The sequence below is a fragment of the Tursiops truncatus genome, chromosome 10 (genome assembly GCF_011762595.2).
Source record: "Tursiops truncatus isolate mTurTru1 chromosome 10, mTurTru1.mat.Y, whole genome shotgun sequence".
Lineage (NCBI taxonomy): Eukaryota > Metazoa > Chordata > Mammalia > Artiodactyla > Delphinidae > Tursiops > Tursiops truncatus.
Window position 1 is genome coordinate 60,439,180 of NC_047043.1, and position 13,738 is coordinate 60,452,917.

Genomic DNA, 13,738 nt, shown 5'->3' on the forward strand with positions numbered 1-13,738 from the left:
AAACGTAGCTGCACCCGTAGCCTTTCGGGTTCTTTGCCCTGTCAGTTTATTGAGGAATGTTTTGTAGCACTCCCTGTGCTTTCGGTTGGGTCGCCCTTGATGAGAACTTTTTGATACGTTGACTGTCTGTCTGGGAATCCCAGCCTCCTACTTCCCCCTTCCCCGGTCTCCAATTTCCCCCTACGGGAACTCCACGCTTGTCTCTTCCCTTTGTGAACCTGTGTTTCCTTTGTATGCTGCTTCCTTTGTATCCCTATTTAGACTGCACATGTAAGAGATAGCCTGCGATATGTGTCTTGCTGCCTCTAATTTACCAGAATTAGTGAGATCATCTACTGCTCCACCCACGCTGCTGCAAATAGCGTGAGTTCATTTTGTTCTGTGGATGAGTGGTAGTCGAGGGAGTGTAGGTAGCAGAACTCCTTTCTCCATTTAGAGAGTGCAAGGGAAGCTAACGAGGGTTTCCCTGGCTGCAGTCCTCACAAACCCTAAAAGCGTAAGTGCTCAGAGGGCATGCCCAACAGAGAAGCCTACTACTGCTGTGGCTGGCATTGTAAATTGGTAACAGCCGGTAGGAAGATCAGTAGGCAAGTTCCTTACCAGACTAAACACTGGAGGGACCACGAGATTGGGCAAACCCCGCTGCAGGTCGGATAACCAGAGACTAGCATCATTGGAAGGAAGCACTTGCACCCCAGGGGTCGTTGTGGTACCCTTTACCACAGCCAAGACATACAAAGGAACGAAATGTCGAGCGCGGGGTGAATGGAGAAAGGAGTTCTGCTACCTACACTCCCTCGACTACCACTCATCCACAGAACAAAATGAACTCACACTATTTGCAGCAGCGTGGGTGGAGCAGTAGATGATCTCACTAATTCTGGTAAATTAGAGGCAGCAAGACACATATCGCAGGCTATCTCTTATATGTGCAGTCTAAATAGGGATACAAAGGAAGCAGCATACAAAGGAAACACAGGTTCACAAAGGGAAGAGACAAGCGTGGAGTTCCCGTAGGGGGAAATTGGAGACCGGGGAAGGGGGAAGTAGGAGGCTGGGATTCCCAGACAGACAGTCAACGTATCAAAAAGTTCTCATCAAGGGCGACCCAACCGAAAGCACAGGGAGTGCTACAAAACATTCCTCAATAAACTGACAGGGCAAAGAACCCGAAAGGCTACGGGGGCAGCTACGTTTATAATCGCATCAAGGGATTGTAGAGCTCAAACAGACGCAACGTCGTATATAAACTATGCTGAAAGGGATAAGGACTATTCAATGACAAGGCAAGGAAGGGGGTAAGAAATGCCTTTCCTCTGTTACCTCAGGCCTCTTTGACGTCGTCGGCTGGAGACACACCCCTGGAGCCTAGGCGGGCCTGGGTCCCACGGCTGGAGTATGCTGCTGCTGAGGGAGCAAGGGAGGAGGGCGTGCCACCTGACCAGCGGGCCCTCGGACCTCTAGTGCCCATTCTCCCCTGCGTGGTACCACAGTCTCCCGGTCCAACGTGGCCCTCCTACGGGTAAGCAAAGCCTGGTGTACCCAAGTGACGGTGGAGCAGCTGAGAGGGAAGAGCTGTGAGGAAACCGGCTCTCCAGGGCTCCTGCTAGGCAGGTTCCCGCCTCCAGCCCACTTCATTAGAGTCGCCCCAGCTGCGAAGCACGGCACCCTCCGAGTAGCCCACTTGCAAGTCTTGCGATCGGCCTGGGGTGGGGCAGTGCAGGTTAAGCGGCAGGAGGCGAGGATACACAAGCCCTGGGGTGTGTGTTTAGCCACGTTCGACTCCCCATGTCCCGTCCAACACCGGGACCCCCGCTAAGGCTTTCTTTCCCCAAGTTACCCGAGAGGACACGGAGCAGTGCTGCCGCCTTGTGGCACACTGCCGTAACAACCTTACAAACGCCTGCCGAAGGGCACCTATCATTCACAAGGCCTGCGGCCTGCGGCTTCGCAAACACAGCCCTGCCCTCAAGAAATATCCTGGGCTAGGTACTCTGAAGTGAACTCTAATCAGGCCCGACTCTCAGACAGAAACCTTTCGAGACCTCAGTGGTACTCACCCGCGTTTTAGAAAACAGCACATTCAAATGAAAAGATGCTCAGGATCTGTCTTGATTAGAGAGTGCAAAGGAAGTTCAACGAGGGTTTCCCTGGCTGCAGTCCTCACAAACGCTAAAAGCGTTAAGTGCTCAAGAGGGCATGCCCAAAGGGAAGCCTACCATTGCTGTTGCCGGGACCGTAAATTGGTAACAGCCGATACGAAGGTCAGTAGGCAAGTTCCTTACCAAACTAAACACCGGAGGGACCCCGAGATTCGGCAAACCCGCTGCAGGTCGTATAACCAGCGACTAGCATCATTGGAAGGAAGCACTTGCACCCCAGTGGTCGTTGTGTTACCCTTTACCACAGCCAAGACATACAAAGGAACGAAATGTCGAGCGCGGGGTGAATGGAGAAAGGAGTTCTGCTACCTACACTCCCTCGACTACCACTCATCCACAGAACAAACTGAACTCACACTATTTGCAGCAGCGTGGGTGGAGCAGTAGATGATCTCACTAATTCTGGTAAATTAGAGGCAGCAAGACACATATCGCAGGCTATCTCTTATATGTGCAGTCTAAATAGGGATACAAAGGAAGCAGCATACAAAGGAAACACAGGTTCACAAAGGGAAGAGACAAGCGTGGAGTTCCCAGTAGGGGGAAATTGGAGACCGGGGAAGGGGGAAGTAGGAGGCTGGGATTCCCAGACAGACAGTCAACGTATCAAAAAGTTCTCATCAAGGGCGACCCAACCGAAAGCACAGGGAGTGCTACAAAACATTCCTCAATAAACTGACAGGGCAAAGAACCCGAAAGGCTACGGGGGCAGCTACGTTTATAATCGCATCAAGGGATTGTAGAGCTCAAACAGACGCAACGTCGTATATAAACTATGCTGAAAGGGATAAGGACTATTCAATGACAAGGCAAGGAAGGGGGTAAGAAATGCCTTTCCTCTGTTACCTCAGGCCTCTTTGACGTCGTCGGCTGGAGACACACCCCTGGAGCCTAGGCGGGCCTGGGTCCCACGGCTGGAGTATGCTGCTGCTGAGGGAGCAAGGGAGGAGGGCGTGCCACCTGACCAGCGGGCCCTCGGACCTCTAGTGCCCAATCTCCCCTGCGTGGTACCACAGTCTCCCGGTCCAACGTGGCCCTCCTACGGGTAAGCAAAGCCTGGTGTACCCAAGTGACGGTGGAGCAGCTGAGAGGGAAGAGCTGTGAGGAAACCGGCTCTCCAGGGCTCCTGCTAGGCAGGTTCCCGCCTCCAGCCCACTTCATTAGAGTCGCCCCAGCTGCGAAGCACGGCACCCTCCGAGTAGCCCACTTGCAAGTCTTGCGATAGGCCTGGGGTGGGGCAGTGCAGGTTAAGCGGCAGGAGGCGAGGATACACAAGCCCTGGGGTGTGTGTTTAGCCACGTTCGACTCCCCATGTCCCGTGCAACACCGGGACCCCCGCTAAGGCTTTCTTTCCCCAAGTTACCCGAGAGGACACGGAGCAGTGCTGCCGCCTTGTGGCACACTGCCGTAACAACCTTAGAAACCCTGCCGAAGGGCACCTATCATTCACAAGGCCTGCGGCCTGCGGCTTCGCAAACACAGCCCTGCCCTCAAGAAATATCCTGGGCTAGGTACTCTGAAGTGAACTCTAATCAGGCCCGACTCTCAGACAGAAACCTTTCGAGACCTCAGTGGTACTCACCCGCGTTTTAGAAAACAGCACATTCAAATGAAAAGATGCTCAGGATCTGTCTTGATTAGAGAGTGCAAAGGAAGTTCAACGAGGGTTTCCCTGGCTGCAGTCCTCACAAACGCTAAAAGCGTTAAGTGCTCAAGAGGGCATGCCCAAAAGGGAAGCCTACCATTGCTGTTGCCGGGACCGTAAATTGGTAACAGCCGATACGAAGGTCAGTAGGCAAGTTCCTTACCAAACTAAACACCGGAGGGACCCCGAGATTCGGCAAACCCGCTGCAGGTCGTATAACCAGCGACTAGCATCATTGGAAGGAAGCACTTGCACCCCAGTGGTCGTTGTGTTACCCTTTACCACAGCCAAGACATACAAAGGAACGAAATGTCGAGCGCGGGGTGAATGGAGAAAGGAGTTCTGCTACCTACACTCCCTCGACTACCACTCATCCACAGAACAAACTGAACTCACACTATTTGCAGCAGCGTGGGTGGAGCAGTAGATGATCTCACTAATTCTGGTAAATTAGAGGCAGCAAGACACATATCGCAGGCTATCTCTTATATGTGCAGTCTAAATAGGGATACAAAGGAAGCAGCATACAAAGGAAACACAGGTTCACAAAGGGAAGAGACAAGCGTGGAGTTCCCGTAGGGGGGAAATTGGAGACCGGGGAAGGGGGAAGTAGGAGGCTGGGATTCCCAGACAGACAGTCAACGTATCAAAAAGTTCTCATCAAGGGCGACCCAACCGAAAGCACAGGGAGTGCTACAAAACATTCCTCAATAAACTGACAGGGCAAAGAACCCGAAAGGCTACGGGGGCAGCTACGTTTATAATCGCATCAAGGGATTGTAGAGCTCAAACAGACGCAACGTCGTATATAAACTATGCTGAAAGGGATAAGGACTATTCAATGACAAGGCAAGGAAGGGGGTAAGAAAATGCCTTTCCTCTGTTACCTCAGGCCTCTTTGACGTCGTCGGCTGGAGACACACCCCCTGGAGCCTAGGCGGGCCTGGGTCCCACGGCTGGAGTATGCTGCTGCTGAGGGAGCAAGGGAGGAGGACGTGCCACCTGACCAGCGGGCCCTCGGACCTCTAGTGCCCATTCTCCCCTGCGTGGTACCACAGTCTCCCGGTCCAACGTGGCCCTCCTACGGGTAAGCAAAGCCTGGTGTACCCAAGTGACGGTGGAGCAGCTGAGAGGGAAGAGCTGTGAGGAAACCGGCTCTCCAGGGCTCCTGCTAGGCAGGTTCCCGCCTCCAGCCCACTTCATTAGAGTCGCCCCAGCTGCGAAGCACGGCACCCTCCGAGTAGCCCACTTGCAAGTCTTGCGATAGGCCTGGGGTGGGGCAGTGCAGGTTAAGCGGCAGGAGGCGAGGATACACAAGCCCTGGGGTGTGTGTTTAGCCACGTTCGACTCCCCATGTCCCGTGCAACACCGGGACCCCCGCTAAGGCTTTCTTTCCCCAAGTTACCCGAGAGGACACGGAGCAGTGCTGCCGCCTTGTGGCACACTGCCGTAACAACCTTAGAAACCCTGCCGAAGGGCACCTATCATTCACAAGGCCTGCGGCCTGCGGCTTCGCAAACACAGCCCTGCCCTCAAGAAATATCCTGGGCTAGGTACTCTGAAGTGAACTCTAATCAGGCCCGACTCTCAGACAGAAACCTTTCGAGACCTCAGTGGTACTCACCCGCGTTTTAGAAAACAGCACATTCAAATGAAAAGATGCTCAGGATCTGTCTTGATTAGAGAGTGCAAAGGAAGTTCAACGAGGGTTTCCCTGGCTGCAGTCCTCACAAACGCTAAAAGCGTTAAGTGCTCAAGAGGGCATGCCCAAAAGGGAAGCCTACCATTGCTGTTGCCGGGACCGTAAATTGGTAACAGCCGATACGAAGGTCAGTAGGCAAGTTCCTTACCAAACTAAACACCGGAGGGACCCCGAGATTCGGCAAACCCGCTGCAGGTCGTATAACCAGCGACTAGCATCATTGGAAGGAAGCACTTGCACCCCAGTGGTCGTTGTGTTACCCTTTACCACAGCCAAGACATACAAAGGAACGAAATGTCGAGCGCGGGGTGAATGGAGAAAGGAGTTCTGCTACCTACACTCCCTCGACTACCACTCATCCACAGAACAAACTGAACTCACACTATTTGCAGCAGCGTGGGTGGAGCAGTAGATGATCTCACTAATTCTGGTAAATTAGAGGCAGCAAGACACATATCGCAGGCTATCTCTTATATGTGCAGTCTAAATAGGGATACAAAGGAAGCAGCATACAAAGGAAACACAGGTTCACAAAGGGAAGAGACAAGCGTGGAGTTCCCGTAGGGGGAAATTGGAGACCGGGGAAGGGGGAAGTAGGAGGCTGGGATTCCCAGACAGACAGTCAACGTATCAAAAAGTTCTCATCAAGGGCGACCCAACCGAAAGCACAGGGAGTGCTACAAAACATTCCTCAATAAACTGACAGGGCAAAGAACCCGAAAGGCTACGGGGGCAGCTACGTTTATAATCGCATCAAGGGATTGTAGAGCTCAAACAGACGCAACGTCGTATATAAACTATGCTGAAAGGGATAAGGACTATTCAATGACAAGGCAAGGAAGGGGGTAAGAAATGCCTTTCCTCTGTTACCTCAGGCCTCTTTGACGTCGTCGGCTGGAGACACACCCCCGGAGCCTAGGCGGGCCTGGGTCCCACGGCTGGAGTATGCTGCTGCTGAGGGAGCAAGGGAGGAGGGCGTGCCACCTGACCAGCGGGCCCTCGGACCTCTAGTGCCCATTCTCCCCTGCGTGGTACCACAGTCTCCCGGTCCAACGTGGCCCTCCTACGGGTAAGCAAAGCCTGGTGTACCCAAGTGACGGTGGAGCAGCTGAGAGGGAAGAGCTGTGAGGAAACCGGCTCTCCAGGGCTCCTGCTAGGCAGGTTCCCGCCTCCAGCCCACTTCATTAGAGTCGCCCCAGCTGCGAAGCACGGCACCCTCCGAGTAGCCCACTTGCAAGTCTTGCGATAGGCCTGGGGTGGGGCAGTGCAGGTTAAGCGGCAGGAGGCGAGGATACACAAGCCCTGGGGTGTGTGTTTAGCCACGTTCGACTCCCCATGTCCCGTGCAACACCGGGACCCCCGCTAAGGCTTTCTTTCCCCAAGTTACCCGAGAGGACACGGAGCAGTGCTGCCGCCTTGTGGCACACTGCCGTAACAACCTTACGAAACCCTGCCGAAGGGCACCTATCATTCACAAGGCCTGCGGCCTGCGGCTTCGCAAACACAGCCCTGCCCTCAAGAAATATCCTGGGCTAGGTACTCTGAAGTGAACTCTAATCAGGCCCGACTCTCAGACAGAAACCTTTCGAGACCTCAGTGGTACTCACCCGCGTTTTAGAAAACAGCACATTCAAATGAAAAGATGCTCAGGATCTGTCTTGATTAGAGAGTGCAAAGGAAGTTCAACGAGGGTTTCCCTGGCTGCAGTCCTCACAAACGCTAAAAGCGTTAAGTGCTCAAGAGGGCATGCCCAAAAGGGAAGCCTACCATTGCTGTTGCCGGGACCGTAAATTGGTAACAGCCGATACGAAGGTCAGTAGGCAAGTTCCTTACCAAACTAAACACCGGAGGGACCCCGAGATTCGGCAAACCCGCTGCAGGTCGTATAACCAGCGACTAGCATCATTGGAAGGAAGCACTTGCACCCCAGTGGTCGTTGTGTTACCCTTTACCACAGCCAAGACATACAAAGGAACGAAATGTCGAGCGCGGGGTGAATGGAGAAAGGAGTTCTGCTACCTACACTCCCTCGACTACCACTCATCCACAGAACAAACTGAACTCACACTATTTGCAGCAGCGTGGGTGGAGCAGTAGATGATCTCACTAATTCTGGTAAATTAGAGGCAGCAAGACACATATCGCAGGCTATCTCTTACATGTGCAGTCTAAATAGGGATACAAAGGAAGCAGCATACAAAGGAAACACAGGTTCACAAAGGGAAGAGACAAGCGTGGAGTTCCCGTAGGGGGAAATTGGAGACCGGGGAAGGGGGAAGTAGGAGGCTGGGATTCCCAGACAGACAGTCAACGTATCAAAAAGTTCTCATCAAGGGCGACCCAACCGAAAGCACAGGGAGTGCTACAAAACATTCCTCAATAAACTGACAGGGCAAAGAACCCGAAAGGCTACGGGGGCAGCTACGTTTATAATCGCATCAAGGGATTGTAGAGCTCAAACAGACGCAACGTCGTATATAAACTATGCTGAAAGGGATAAGGACTATTCAATGACAAGGCAAGGAAGGGGGTAAGAAATGCCTTTCCTCTGTTACCTCAGGCCTCTTTGACGTCGTCGGCTGGAGACACACCCCCCGGAGCCTAGGCGGGCCTGGGTCCCACGGCTGGAGTATGCTGCTGCTGAGGGAGCAAGGGAGGAGGGCGTGCCACCTGACCAGCGGGCCCTCGGACCTCTAGTGCCCATTCTCCCCTGCGTGGTACCACAGTCTCCCGGTCCAACGTGGCCCTCCTACGGGTAAGCAAAGCCTGGTGTACCCAAGTGACGGTGGAGCAGCTGAGAGGGAAGAGCTGTGAGGAAACCGGCTCTCCAGGGCTCCTGCTAGGCAGGTTCCCGCCTCCAGCCCACTTCATTAGAGTCGCCCCAGCTGCGAAGCACGGCACCCTCCGAGTAGCCCACTTGCAAGTCTTGCGATAGGCCTGGGGTGGGGCAGTGCAGGTTAAGCGGCAGGAGGCGAGGATACACAAGCCCTGGGGTGTGTGTTTAGCCACGTTCGACTCCCCATGTCCCGTGCAACACCGGGACCCCCGCTAAGGCTTTCTTTCCCCAAGTTACCCGAGAGGACACGGAGCAGTGCTGCCGCCTTGTGGCACACTGCCGTAACAACCTTAGAAACCCTGCCGAAGGGCACCTATCATTCACAAGGCCTGCGGCCTGCGGCTTCGCAAACACAGCCCTGCCCTCAAGAAATATCCTGGGCTAGGTACTCTGAAGTGAACTCTAATCAGGCCTACTCTCAGACAGAAACCTTTCGAGACCTCAGTGGTACTCACCCGCGTTTTAGAAAACAGCACATTCAAATGAAAAGATGCTCAGGATCTGTCTTGATTAGAGAGTGCAAAGGAAGTTCAACGAGGGTTTCCCTGGCTGCAGTCCTCACAAACGCTAAAAGCGTTAAGTGCTCAAGAGGGCATGCCCAAAAGGGAAGCCTACCATTGCTGTTGCCGGGACCGTAAATTGGTAACAGCCGATACGAAGGTCAGTAGGCAAGTTCCTTACCAAACTAAACACCGGAGGGACCCCGAGATTCGGCAAACCCGCTGCAGGTCGTATAACCAGCGACTAGCATCATTGGAAGGAAGCACTTGCACCCCAGTGGTCGTTGTGTTACCCTTTACCACAGCCAAGACATACAAAGGAACGAAATGTCGAGCGCGGGGTGAATGGAGAAAGGAGTTCTGCTACCTACACTCCCTCGACTACCACTCATCCACAGAACAAACTGAACTCACACTATTTGCAGCAGCGTGGGTGGAGCAGTAGATGATCTCACTAATTCTGGTAAATTAGAGGCAGCAAGACACATATCGCAGGCTATCTCTTATATGTGCAGTCTAAATAGGGATACAAAGGAAGCAGCATACAAAGGAAACACAGGTTCACAAAGGGAAGAGACAAGCGTGGAGTTCCCGTAGGGGGAAATTGGAGACCGGGGAAGGGGGAAGTAGGAGGCTGGGATTCCCAGACAGACAGTCAACGTATCAAAAAGTTCTCATCAAGGGCGACCCAACCGAAAGCACAGGGAGTGCTACAAAACATTCCTCAATAAACTGACAGGGCAAAGAACCCGAAAGGCTACGGGGGCAGCTACGTTTATAATCGCATCAAGGGATTGTAGAGCTCAAACAGACGCAACGTCGTATATAAACTATGCTGAAAGGGATAAGGACTATTCAATGACAAGGCAAGGAAGGGGGTAAGAAATGCCTTTCCTCTGTTACCTCAGGCCTCTTTGACGTCGTCGGCTGGAGACACACCCCGGAGCCTAGGCGGGCCTGGGTCCCACGGCTGGAGTATGCTGCTGCTGAGGGAGCAAGGGAGGAGGGCGTGCCACCTGACCAGCGGGCCCTCGGACCTCTAGTGCCCATTCTCCCCTGCGTGGTACCACAGTCTCCCGGTCCAACGTGGCCCTCCTACGGGTAAGCAAAGCCTGGTGTACCCAAGTGACGGTGGAGCAGCTGAGAGGGAAGAGCTGTGAGGAAACCGGCTCTCCAGGGCTCCTGCTAGGCAGGTTCCCGCCTCCAGCCCACTTCATTAGAGTCGCCCCAGCTGCGAAGCACGGCACCCTCCGAGTAGCCCACTTGCAAGTCTTGCGATAGGCCTGGGGTGGGGCAGTGCAGGTTAAGCGGCAGGAGGCGAGGATACACAAGCCCTGGGGTGTGTGTTTAGCCACGTTCGACTCCCCATGTCCCGTGCAACACCGGGACCCCCGCTAAGGCTTTCTTTCCCCAAGTTACCCGAGAGGACACGGAGCAGTGCTGCCGCCTTGTGGCACACTGCCGTAACAACCTTACGAAACCCTGCCGAAGGGCACCTATCATTCACAAGGCCTGCGGCCTGCGGCTTCGCAAACACAGCCCTGCCCTCAAGAAATATCCTGGGCTAGGTACTCTGAAGTGAACTCTAATCAGGCCCGACTCTCAGACAGAAACCTTTCGAGACCTCAGTGGTACTCACCCGCGTTTTAGAAAAGAGCACATTCAAATGAAAAGATGCTCAGGATCTGTCTTGATTAGAGAGTGCAAAGGAAGTTCAACGAGGGTTTCCCTGGCTGCAGTCCTCACAAACGCTAAAAGCGTTAAGTGCTCAAGAGGGCATGCCCAAAAGGGAAGCCTACCATTGCTGTTGCCGGGACCGTAAATTGGTAACAGCCGATACGAAGGTCAGTAGGCAAGTTCCTTACCAAACTAAACACCGGAGGGACCCCGAGATTCGGCAAACCCGCTGCAGGTCGTATAACCAGCGACTAGCATCATTGGAAGGAAGCACTTGCACCCCAGTGGTCGTTGTGTTACCCTTTACCACAGCCAAGACATACAAAGGAACGAAATGTCGAGCGCGGGGTGAATGGAGAAAGGAGTTCTGCTACCTACACTCCCTCGACTACCACTCATCCACAGAACAAACTGAACTCACACTATTTGCAGCAGCGTGGGTGGAGCAGTAGATGATCTCACTAATTCTGGTAAATTAGAGGCAGCAAGACACATATCGCAGGCTATCTCTTATATGTGCAGTCTAAATAGGGATACAAAGGAAGCAGCATACAAAGGAAACACAGGTTCACAAAGGGAAGAGACAAGCGTGGAGTTCCCGTAGGGGGAAATTGGAGACCGGGGAAGGGGGAAGTAGGAGGCTGGGATTCCCAGACAGACAGTCAACGTATCAAAAAGTTCTCATCAAGGGCGACCCAACCGAAAGCACAGGGAGTGCTACAAAACATTCCTCAATAAACTGACAGGGCAAAGAACCCGAAAGGCTACGGGGGCAGCTACGTTTATAATCGCATCAAGGGATTGTAGAGCTCAAACAGACGCAACGTCGTATATAAACTATGCTGAAAGGGATAAGGACTATTCAATGACAAGGCAAGGAAGGGGGTAAGAAATGCCTTTCCTCTGTTACCTCAGGCCTCTTTGACGTCGTCGGCTGGAGACACACCCCCGGAGCCTAGGCGGGCCTGGGTCCCACGGCTGGAGTATGCTGCTGCTGAGGGAGCAAGGGAGGAGGGCGTGCCACCTGACCAGCGGGCCCTCGGACCTCTAGTGCCCATTCTCCCCTGCGTGGTACCACAGTCTCCCGGTCCAACGTGGCCCTCCTACGGGTAAGCAAAGCCTGGTGTACCCAAGTGACGGTGGAGCAGCTGAGAGGGAAGAGCTGTGAGGAAACCGGCTCTCCAGGGCTCCTGCTAGGCAGGTTCCCGCCTCCAGCCCACTTCATTAGAGTCGCCCCAGCTGCGAAGCACGGCACCCTCCGAGTAGCCCACTTGCAAGTCTTGCGATCGGCCTGGGGTGGGGCAGTGCAGGTTAAGCGGCAGGAGGCGAGGATACACAAGCCCTGGGGTGTGTGTTTAGCCACGTTCGACTCCCCATGTCCCGTGCAACACCGGGACCCCCGCTAAGGCTTTCTTTCCCCAAGTTACCCGAGAGGACACGGAGCAGTGCTGCCGCCTTGTGGCACACTGCCGTAACAACCTTAGAAACCCTGCCGAAGGGCACCTATCATTCACAAGGCCTGCGGCCTGCGGCTTCGCAAACACAGCCCTGCCCTCAAGAAATATCCTGGGCTAGGTACTCTGAAGTGAACTCTAATCAGGCCCGACTCTCAGACAGAAACCTTTCGAGACCTCAGTGGTACTCACCCGCGTTTTAGAAAACAGCACATCCAAATGAAAAGATGCTCAGGATCTGTCTTGATTAGAGAGTGCAAAGGAAGTTCAACGAGGGTTTCCCTGGCTGCAGTCCTCACAAACGCTAAAAGCGTTAAGTGCTCAAGAGGGCATGCCCAAAAGGGAAGCCTACCATTGCTGTTGCCGGGACCGTAAATTGGTAACAGCCGATACGAAGGTCAGTAGGCAAGTTCCTTACCAAACTAAACACCGGAGGGACCCCGAGATTCGGCAAACCCGCTGCAGGTCGTATAACCAGCGACTAGCATCATTGGAAGGAAGCACTTGCACCCCAGTGGTCGTTGTGTTACCCTTTACCACAGCCAAGACATACAAAGGAACGAAATGTCGAGCGCGGGGTGAATGGAGAAAGGAGTTCTGCTACCTACACTCCCTCGACTACCACTCATCCACAGAACAAACTGAACTCACACTATTTGCAGCAGCGTGGTGGAGCAGTAGATGATCTCACTAATTCTGGTAAATTAGAGGCAGCAAGACACATATCGCAGGCTATCTCTTATATGTGCAGTCTAAATAGGGATACAAAGGAAGCAGCATACAAAGGAAACACAGGTTCACAAAGGGAAGAGACAAGCGTGGAGTTCCCGTAGGGGGAAATTGGAGACCGGGGAAGGGGGAAGTAGGAGGCTGGGATTCCCAGACAGACAGTCAACGTATCAAAAAGTTCTCATCAAGGGCGACCCAACCGAAAGCACAGGGAGTGCTACAAAACATTCCTCAATAACTGACAGGGCAAAGAACCCGAAAGGCTACGGGGGCAGCTACGTTTATAATCGCATCAAGGGATTGTAGAGCTCAAACAGACGCAACGTCGTATATAAACTATGCTGAAAGGGATAAGGACTATTCAATGACAAGGCAAGGAAGGGGGTAAGAAATGCCTTTCCTCTGTTACCTCAGGCCTCTTTGACGTCGTCGGCTGGAGACACACCCCCGGGAGCCTAGGCGGGCCTGGGTCCACGGCTGGAGTATGCTGCTGCTGAGGGAGCAAGGGAGGAGGGCGTGCCACCTGACCAGCGGGCCCTCGGACCTCTAGTGCCCATTCTCCCCTGCGTGGTACCACAGTCTCCCGGTCCAACGTGGCCCTCCTACGGGTAAGCAAAGCCTGGTGTACCCAAGTGACGGTGGAGCAGCTGAGAGGGAAGAGCTGTGAGGAAACCGGCTCTCCAGGGCTCCTGCTAGGCAGGTTCCCGCCTCCAGCCCACTTCATTAGAGTCGCCCCAGCTGCGAAGCACGGCACCCTCCGAGTAGCCCACTTGCAAGTCTTGCGATAGGCCTGGGGTGGGGCAGTGCAGGTTAAGCGGCAGGAGGCGAGGATACACAAGCCCTGGGGTGTGTGTTTAGCCACGTTCGACTCCCCATGTCCCGTGCAACACCGGGACCCCCGCTAAGGCTTTCTTTCCCCAAGTTACCCGAGAGGACACGGAGCAGTGCTGCCGCCTTGTGGCACACTGCCGTAACAACCTTAGAAACCTGCCGAAGGGCACCTATCATTCACAAGGCCTGCGGCCTGCGGCTT

At 53.9% G+C, this 13,738-nt stretch overlaps 2 long non-coding RNA genes across 2 annotated transcripts; both read left to right on the forward strand.

Annotated features, from left to right (window-relative positions):
• The first annotated feature begins 4,746 nt into the window (after positions 1-4,746).
• LOC141279650 (uncharacterized) lies at positions 4,747-8,104 on the forward strand. Its single transcript, XR_012334233.1, has 3 exons — positions 4,747-4,894; positions 6,385-6,578; positions 8,070-8,104. It is a non-coding gene; the product is annotated as an uncharacterized lncRNA (long non-coding RNA).
• Positions 8,105-9,796: 1,692 nt separating this feature from the next.
• On the forward strand, positions 9,797-13,154 carry LOC141279651 (uncharacterized). Its single transcript, XR_012334234.1, has 3 exons — positions 9,797-9,946; positions 11,438-11,631; positions 13,120-13,154. It is a non-coding gene; the product is annotated as an uncharacterized lncRNA (long non-coding RNA).
• The last annotated feature ends 584 nt before the right edge of the window (positions 13,155-13,738 follow it).